Source organism: Neltuma alba, unplaced genomic scaffold (assembly GCF_004799145.2).
Source record: "Neltuma alba isolate B1F8T4 unplaced genomic scaffold, ASM479914v2 tig00011738_pilon, whole genome shotgun sequence".
Classification (NCBI taxonomy): Eukaryota; Viridiplantae; Streptophyta; class Magnoliopsida; order Fabales; family Fabaceae; genus Neltuma; species Neltuma alba.
In genome coordinates, this window is record NW_021636366.1 from 89,413 (window position 1) to 100,351 (window position 10,939).

Below are 10,939 nucleotides of genomic sequence, written 5' to 3' on the forward strand. Positions count from 1 at the left end.
GTAATGGCAATTGAAAGCAATATGTAAGAGTTTAATTTATTCTTACCATTTATGCATTCATTTTTAGCCTATCTAATTACTGTTAATCTTAATCTCAATTAGTCACTGACTGAGCTACTATCTTAGACTATCACTTTTTTATTTGGAAAGGTTTGGTACTTGTATTAATGCCTCCGACCTTTAATATAAGATTTAGTAGTTGACTAATTTGGAGAGACTAAAAATGTTACTAATTAAATTACTTAATTATAGCATATGGTACATGATCTCTCTGAAATACTTATGTGTATCATGAGGTAAATTAGTTTAAAGAAAAATGATAAATATAAATACTTTAAAGTAATTTAGTAACTTCTTTAATCTCTTCAAATTAGTCAATCACATCTTATATTAAGGACTAAAGAAAGTAATATATAGATTTGTTTTAATTCAAAGTGTAAAATCTCAATTTATTTTATCTCTCAAATTTAAAATTTTTTTCTAAACTCTTCCTATTGATCTCACATATTAAGAGATTGAGTTTTTATCAAATGAGTAGTTCCTAATATAAATAATTAAAAAGGATACTTTAGCAAAATCAACATGCATATTTTACAAATATATTAGTTCATTAATCTTTTTGGTATATATAAATCAGTTATCTAACTTCTATCTTTAGGATCACAAAAAGAAAGTAAGAAATTAAGGACAGAATAATTACTTGATTGGCACAAGGTGTTTTAGTGGCATCTGGTGCAACACAATTAGCCCTTATATTGTCTTTGACCCACTCACATGCCAAGTTCTTAGTCAATTGGTTCATTGCTCTTGCATTAATAATTGTTTTTATTGAGTGAGCATAATTAGTCATATTGCTTTGCTTTTGTTACTAGAAAACTAGGTGCTATATACACACAATTATAGTTGGTTGATAAGAATACAATCTCAACTATTTCACAAGTGTGTTAATAAGTCCCTGTTGACTGAAATAGGGAATGTAATTCATTAATTAAGTTCTTCCTAAGCTATATATATAACATATAGGAAAATGAACAAAAAATAATTGTTGAATTTTAAAATCATAAATATATAATTTAGTTGACATCATTATATAACAAGCCCTTGCATTTGTCAATGTTATATAAGAATTTTCCTTAATTTGATCTTATGTGGAGGTTATATTATCCCATAAATATAATTGTCAACTGATTTTCCTTGACTTGTCAATAAGTTCCTATTGACTTGTTAATCTATGCTCATGAGCTTGTCAATGGTTGCCTGCAATAAAATTATGATATAAACTCATCATTTCATCATTTAATATCAATCTACATGCTTTGTTCACCTATGGTTTCAACTTAAAGAGTGTTATATAATGCTCTTTTATTATAATTTGATCTTATGTAAGTGTTATATTATTTCACAAATCTAGTTGTCAATTGACACTCCTTGACTTGTCAATAGCTTCCCATTCATTTGTTAATCCACGCCCATGAGCTTGTCAGTTGGGGATAGGGACAATTAGGGCTGTTCAAAAGCCTACTAGTCCGATCCAATCTGATCCAACCCGAGTTGGTCTAGTCTAGTCCAGTCCAGCAAAATTACAGCCCAACGCAATGACCAGACTGACTGGTCGAGCTGGACTGGACTCCAGACCAAGGCATCAGACCAATTGGTCTAGTTCGAACCAAGGGTGATAATTATTTTTTTATAATAAATAAAATTTTAATAGTCGCTCTCTTACTTATACGATGTCGTCTCCCTTTACTCTTTACTTTAATGTTTCATTCATGGCTCACCCTTAGTTTATAAAGCCCTAGCAGCACTCTTTACTCTCTAGTAGCAGCAGCATCACCATCGGGCGTCAGCCTCTCACTAGCATTGTTCACCCTACTCCATTATCATGGTTGCACGGCATCACTCACAAGTTAGGAGTTATACCGTCATTCACTTTGGTCACAAATAGCTTGCCTCCTCTGCTTCTCTCCTTAACTTGGGTAGATTGCTCATCAGGTACTCAACACCCATTCCTCTCTCTTTCTCTTTGCATATTCCTTCTTCAGCATTTAACATTAGTTGAATATCTTAAATTTAGTTGGTTTTGTTTTTTTATTGATAAATAATTTAGATATAAGGTAGGAATCATTTAGAATCAAATAGATGAGTGATGGGACTTTGTATGCCATTGATAAATAATTTAGATATATGGCAGGATTGAGAGAAAAGGAAGTCAGAACAAATAAACAAAATCTAAAATTTAAATTCTTAGCTTCTTTGTATTCCATTTCATTCATAGTACCGTAGGATACCTATAGAGTGAGATCTAAGGATTGTCACAATCAAATAGAATCTAAAGTTTAAATTCTTTAAGATCAATTATGATCCTAATCTCCTAAATTATATACAATCTAATAAGAAAATGTATAAATTATCAACTAATTAATCATATTAATAATTAAATAACCCATCTTAAATAGGCTTAGGCCATAGCCACCTTCCAAAAATATGGGACAGGATTAAGAGAAAGCTAAAGAGAGGGTTACGTTTATAGGATATGAATTGAAAGCCCATTAGTTAAAACAAAAATATGGGGCAAGATTGAGAGAAAGGGAAGTCAAATTTTTCATCTTTTGAAAATTTCATTGAAGAAGATAGTTTCATTATTACTTGTTTATTAATTATTAATTAAATAATAATGAAAATATATGATAATCCTGAACCTAGACCCTCGCACCATATGCTAGCTTCTTCTTGTGGTATTGAGGTTTGAAAGCAGTTTATTTGCTTTTACTTCTCCCTAAATTATATTATTTGCTAATCACTTAATTCTCAGAAGTAGTGTTTTTACTTCTCCCTAAATTATTTATATTTGTTCTTTGATTTCTCCTTTCACTAGAGTTTTATTTTTTTATTTTTTTATTTTTATTGATTATTTACTTATGTCTTATCTTGTACAGGATGGATATAGAGAAAAACTCCGGTGTTGACCAACCTTATTCTTCTCCTTATATTGGTGAGAACAATACTCCAACACATACTGGACCGTCTTCTATATCCACTATTGATACTCCTACTCCTCTTCCCCAACTTCCAACAACTGTAGAATGTCTTGCTCCTCCTACTTCAATTGAAAATGAACCTACAAAAGGTAGTAAGAAGAGAAAACAAAAGTATGGGATCACTTTACTAAGTTACTAGTTGAGGAGACAAATAGAGAGATTACTGTGTGCAAGTACTATAATGCAGATTATGCTTGGGACCTAGGCAAGCATGGTAAAATATCATTGAAGAGGCACTTACATAAATGTCCCAAGAATCTACACAAGGCTACCTAAATACCAAAACAACCTATGCTAAATTATATGGCACTAGGTGAGCAAGGGGGATTAATGCCTCATGTGTTCAATCAAAAATGATGTCATAGGGCTTTAGTTGAGTTTATTATATGTAAGGAGATGCCATTCAGGATTGTTGAGAAGTAAGGCTTTAACATACTTCTCAAAGAGTTAGAACTGCAGTTTCAAATCCCTTCAAGAACAGCAATTGCTCGAGATTGTTGGCAATTGTATCTTGGTGAAACTAGAATTTTGAAAAACATGTTGAAGTTGTGTTTGCCTCACAATAGATTGTTGGATATCAGTTCAAGACTTCAATTACTTGTGTCTCGCAGCTCATTTCATCGATAATGATTGGAAGTTACATAAAAGGATTCTCAACTTTTGTATGGTTGAGAATCATAGAGGTGATACAACTGGCAAGACAATTGAGAGGTGCTTAACAGAGTAAGGCATACAAAATGTGTTCACTATAACTGTGGATAATACAACATCCAATGACTTGACCTTGTCATATTTGAAAAGACGATTAAAGAACTGGAAGGGTCTTGTATGTGGTGGTGATTTTCTTCAACTATGATGTTCTGCACATATCCTTAACCTAGTTATGAACAAGGAACAAAAAACCGGACCGGATATTAAACCGGTTAGAACAGTGGGTCAAGGGTTAATGGGTTAAATCGGGGTTAGACCGGGTTAAACCGGTAATAATTAAATTAAGTAAAAATATTTATATTTTAGTTATAAAAAATAATACTTACTGAATGGCTACTCATATTACAAAATAATTTTTTCGGATATTACAAAATATTTGTGTATACAATTTTTTTTTTATTTTTCTCTTTCTCCTCTTTTCCTGATCCAATGCAATCTTCTTTTTTTATTTGGTATTTTATACTTTTATCTCTTTCTTTTCTCTCTCCCACGTGAATACTTAGACTTTTTCTTCTCCACAACACATCACGAGGTGACCATTTTATGCCTCTCTCCTCCTTGAACGGCAGATTCAAATTTCCATCTTGAAAGTTGAAACACTTTTTCTCTTTCTCATTCAATTTCGTTCCTCCGGTCCTCCTTCTTCGCTTCTTTCTTTCTCAAACAACAGAGGTGGTAAACAGTAACCATTGTTTCTCCTCTGCACATCCGTTCTATTTTACCTTCTTCCTTGCCTTCCACTTTTCATTTCACTCTTCCACGAGCACGTGTTCGAAGTGGCGCAAAAGAGACGTTCAAATAGGTCTTTCTTTCTATGATTTTTTCTGCTTTTACCATTTCTCTCAACAGTATCCATGTCTTCTCCGGTGAGACGGTAAGAGTAAAAAAGAAGTAGGGGAAAAAAGAAAACCGGCAACCTACCAACCTAACAGTTTTCCCGGTTTTTTCCGGTTCGTTCCGGTTCATTCCGGTTTCATTTGATGCCGGTTTTTTCTTCAAACCAGACCGGACTGGAGGCCGGTTCACCGGTTTTCCGGTTGAACCGGCCGGTCCGGTCCGGTTTTTTTTTCATTGGTTATGAATAATGGCCTGAAGGAATTGAAAGATTCTTTTGATTCAATCCAAAATGTTGTTAGGTATCTTCACTATTATTGTGATTCTAGATCCTCGACACAATCTTGCTTACATCAATCATGTATTTGAGCAACTTTTTCCTAAGCTTGAACTTTATGTTTCAATGAAGAACAAGGCTAGAGACACTTTGTATCGCCTACTCACTACTACAATAAACACTTTTTTCCTCTATTTTATAACCCTTTTTACGTCTATTTTTCTAGGAACATAAAAACAAGGGACATAATAAGTATGTCACTTTTCACGTCTATTTTGAACAGACGTGAAAATGAACACTTTTCATGTATGTTTCACTTAAAACAGACAAAAAAGTCATATTTTTTATGTCTATTTTACACATAAATAGAGGTAAAAGGCAGGACTTTTTACCTCTGTTTTTGCCTAAAACAGACATAAAATATGGGACTTTATACCTCTGTTTTGGGCAAAACAGAGGTAAAAAGTGGATTTTTTTTAAACAATGGGGACATTTTTTTTTATTGGAAACACTTCTAATCCGAAAAAATATCCCATGCTTATTATTATCATATAAGAAAATCTTTTCAATATTAACATATATATGATATTAGAAATAATTACATTGCATTCATTAAAAAAATAAATTTCATCTTATAATCAATAAAGGAAATAATCCAATGTAAATTATAATTAATACAAGTTAAAAACACACCAAGAGGATTGTACCAATATTACCAATACACGTTAAGCAAGGCAATGAACTAATCTCATTTATCTGGAACTTGCAATTCTTATAGCAAAATGCATATTCATTAGCGGAATACATACAATTTTTGCTTACTATTCCTGCTTCAACAACATGTCTTTGTAACACTTTGAACACATATTCATGACAATAGCCCTTTCGAAGAAGCCACGATTTTTCTGGAGTTTGGCATCCTATCTCATCTTGTGGCTCTATTGATTAATGACCACCCACTAATAAAGAATTCTTTCACCAAACCAAAACTCATTCCCACAAGGAAATTAAGCAACAAACAAGTGTTAGTGGCATATTGGCAATTAGATGCCAAAAGAACAAGGATTCCAACATAAAACATATTCAAAGTGACATCATTCCATACATATCAACATTTAAAATGAGTGAAGCAGAAATAAGAGCAGAGGAAAAGGCTTCCGAAGAGACCAATTCTTATCATCTTGAGGCTTCGTTGAATGTTCAAATAAATGTATTTGAGAATCAGTAATGAAACAAAAAAGACACATTGGCATTCAAATAACAAGTTGATGACTATGAACAAACTACTTAAACACATTTCAATCAACCTAGTCAATCGCACGTAAAAATAAAATAAATTGCAACAATTAATTCATCTATAAGATCTTTTCTAAACTAATAGGTGAGAGATGAAATGAAAAAATTGGAACAAGAAAATAGTCCCCCAACAATTAATTCATTTATAAGATCTTTTCTAAACTAATAGGTGAGAGATGAAATGCAAAAATTGGAACAGGAAAATAGTTCCCCAACATGTTCTGACTAATCAAACTGAACAGAAAATGTAGGACATGAAAATATATAACTTAGAACATTGAAAGGAGACATGAAGTGAAGTAAACGAAAACTTACCCTTAACAGCTGCTACAGCCTTTAATAGCTACTACAATGTTTATTTGACTCTTCATAACCGAGCTCCTAGGTTCAAGGACAAAGCCTCTGCTTTAGAGAAAACAGAAAATACTTTTGAGAAAAGAAAAATAAATTAAAAACATTGTTTTACAAAATATTAAAGGGAAGACAAGACATACTAGTGCATCATAAGATATGACAAGATTGCATAGAGTTAATATGATCACAAGTAAAATAATATATCCTCATAAAAAATCACATACTTGAGCAACTTGTGCTCTCGTTCAGCTTCCTCAAACCGCATTTTGACATGACTCTCAGTTATTCCTTCCTATCTAACATCAATAATGTGGAAAAATTATAGGGCATTCAAATATTATATTCAAATTAATACTAATCCACAAACACAGAAACGGTAGTAGCTATGAACTAAGCCCTATGGCTGGGTGAATTTGCATATAGCATTCCAGTATAAAATATAAAGAATATTATTATGAATATGAATTTTAAGCTATGGAAAATATTTAAGCAGTTACAAACTTAAACCCCTACCCCTATCCCTCCCACTCCCAAGGCAGAAAACAAGAGATTCAGAGCATAGGCAATAATAAACAGGGAAATGAAGAGTAGTAAATAGAACAAAATTGGAAGGAGAAAAAATGCAGCAAGGCAGTCCTATCATCTCTGTTATTCCTCATCAAAAAGATAAATACAAGCTTTAACATATCCTCACAATTGACAAATCATGTACATCCCAAAGCAGTATGCGATCATATTCACCGTTATATATTTCCATGTCAAGAAAGACTATCAAATTTATATTGAAGCTGTTCTAATAAATTGAAGCGAAAATCCACTAAATAACTTTACAAAGTAAGAGACAAGCACATAAGAAAGTCATGTAATCAAGAGAGAAAAATTAAAAGGCCGAAAATGTGTTTTGTTGTTAGGCCATAAATATATATAAATGAAAGATTTCAGCCTTTTATTCTTTTTTTTTTTGGATGAAAAATGGAGTGTAAAGCTCTAAGCTCAATCATTGTTTTTGGTAAGAGATAAGGATTAGAGCCTAATTTAACTAACTAGACAGTTTGGGGATTCAATGCCATACATTAACTAAGCATAATAGCATGTAACTAAGAAGGACAATTATCTAATAAAGCTGTAAAAGAGCGCCCAAGCTTGGACAAGCATAATTTCACATCCCACTTAAGCATCATCATCTTACAAATCTGGAAGAGAACCAAGCTGCCATTGTTGTAGGGGTTTTTACTATTCAATAGATCGATCAAGGTCTTTGCATCTGACTCAATGATAAAGCCTAAGCCCACTCATTTTTCAAATACAAATGAAATAGTAGGAGAAGGATTTATAAATCCTTAAAGCTCAAGCCCACTCGCTTCTCAAAGTTTATATAAAATAAATCCCATATAGCCAATAATTTTTTCACTGGTCCACCCTATGGAACCGTATCGAATATATATATATATATATATATATATATATAAATGATCATTCAATATAATTTTCTTAACAAAACATGAATTGGGGCGGCTGGTCATCATTCAAATTTAATTTCTAAGTACCTAATAGAGTTAAGTTTTCTGCAGAAGTGGTTTCTTTTTCCATACTTGAAAATGATATTTATGGACATCAAAATTAAAAGTAAAATCTCCTTTTCCTGAGTTTTATGGTTCGAAATTAAATACCTTCTCATCTTTATCCTTTTACTCCATAGTCTTCTATCATATACTTGATGCTAAAAGCCTAACAAATTAATGATAATATTCATCACAATTTCATAGTCTTTATCCCAATAACAACTCAATCTCAATAATAAATTAAAAAAGATGATAGCAACTGAATCTCAATAATAGCAACTCAGTCTTCGCCCTAATAGCAACATGCACAATATATATACATACCTGAACAAGAGAAAATGAAAGATAGGGAACCACCATAGAGCTTGAGCTCACATTAAAGACCCAAAGAAAAACCATAAATGAGCTTCACGTAGACAGTAGACGACATTGAATGGTGCTGGACGGTGGTAAACTTTGGAAGTCGATAGGAACTTCGCCAGAGAAAAGGAGGAGAGGATCTATGACATGAAAGAAGATGAGTATGTCTGAATGTGCAGCTGGGGGTTGAAGCTAAGTATGTATATGCTCGTAGAGAAAGAAGAGGTGAAGTGTTTATTGAGAGAAGGCAGCTGCGAAGCTCTTCTTTTTACCCTAGAATTTTTTTAAAATGGATAAATACTGTTTAATTAAGTAACAAAAATAATTTCCCTACTGTTTCAGCAAAACAGACAAGAATATGCATACCTTTCTTGTCTGGCTGGAAAAATAGAAGAGAAAACTTGATTTTCTCATTTGTTTTGAAAAAACAGACGAGAAAAGAACAATTTTTCTTGTTTGTTTCTATTAATAGAGGTAAAAAGTATAATTTATTGTAGTGGTTTGAGGAGTACTCAGCAACAATTGGTCTTATATAAAAAAGATCCTGGTCGTAGATGGTTGGCAACCCAAAAAGAAAAAAAAAGACTTATCAATAGATACTCAGTCAGATTTGGATAGATATCTTTTATCTAACACATCTGAAGACATTCCCATTGATGATGATGATTTTGATATTTTGACATGGTGTAAGGTTAATTTTACCAAGTATAGAGTGCTTTCTATGATAGCAAATGATGTAATGGCTATACCAGCATCTATAATGGCATCTGAATCAGCTTTTGGCACTGGAGGATGTGTTGTTGTTGATTATAGGAGTTCTTTATCTCTTAAGATGGCTGAAGCACTAATTTGTGCCCAAAATTGGTTTACTTGCTGGGTAATCTTTCTTAGAATTGGCCTCCAAGCTGAATGAATTTAACACCTTTCAAGAGACTGAAAATGTAGTTAATATTGTAGGTAATATTTCCGATTCAAATTTACATATTGCATTTATGCTTCTCAATCCAAATTTGCATCTTGTATTATTAATAATTGCTTAGTTAAAATATGTTTCAAGATGGGGCAAGTGTAATTGAAGGCAAAGGAGATCAAGAAATGAAGAGTTGAAGATTAATTAATGTTAAACTTTTTTGCAATTACATTTGAATCCTTTGTTTTCTTTTTTTTTTTTTTTGGTTACAGAATCCTTTGTTTTCTATTTGTAGGTGGATGTTATGATAATTTAGACTAATTTTCATAAGTTGTTTGTTGTTGAATGTGGCTATACTTGGATTGGATGTCTTTGAATTTTATTATGCTTAATGTTGTTATTGATTATTGGGATTTTAATGCTTTGTGATGAATTTTATATGTTTGTAAGTGTTTATTTGTTTTAAATGTGTTTATTAGGTGTGATTTTTGTCTCCCATAAAGGTGAAAACAGGAAAAAAAAGGAGGGAAAATTTAGGTTTTGGACTACTGGACCAGTCCATCAGTTTGGTGGACTAAGTCCAATCTAGCCTGACTTTGGGTCATAACTGGACTAGATAGGACCACAGGTTGCCATACCCAGCCTGTCCAAAAAACATACCACACTATGGGTTGGGCTATAGTCTGGTCTGTCCAGTGTGCAGTCTTAGGGACAATGACGTATTTTCATATTCAAAACATATTACTCTCGAGTCTCATGGGACCTCCTATTTATTTTGAGATTTTAATTAACCTTAAATTAATAAATTGTGTTGGTTGGGACCTATATATAATTTTTTCTATTTTCTAACAATAACTAGTCTGAGCTAATAATAGGTGAGAAATGAGAGATGGGAAATGGATGATATGTTTTATCAAATCAAATCACTACCAAAAAAAAGCATGTGATTAGTAAGACATCTATCATTTCACCCCATTTGGTATATATTCGGAAGTATTATAGTTCAAGCAAATTATAAATTGATCCCATAGATGAAAACTTACAATTTTATTTTCGGGTTCCTATTCATTTGGTAAATTCTAGATTTATGGTCCAAATTTAAAAATTCATAACTAATTATGAAAAAATATATATCAAGGTGATTCAAGTGTTTGTTCAAAAATATTTTAATTCTCTACAAGAAAAAAAAATATTTATTAGATCATTTACTTCCTTATTAATGTTAGAAAAAACACATGAACATGTACTGTTCATGTAGTCAAAGCTTACTTTACACTTTTTCTGCCTTAAATTTGAAAAATCATAACTTCTAACACACACATTAATTTTAGGTGATCTACCAATCACTTTGAAGCTTAGGATGTGTGCTAGTTACTCATAAAATTTTATTAGTAGAATCATTCATTTGCTCTACTTGTGCTCTATCTCAATTTTGTTATTTTATATTAGAAGATTTATCCCCTTATTTTAAATTTGGATGCCATAAACAATAATTCTCTTGCATGCATCCATTCTAATATTCCATTAATAATTCTCATGCATTATCATACTCAAATTTACATGCTAACATTATCATTTATCTTTACATAACAGTGCA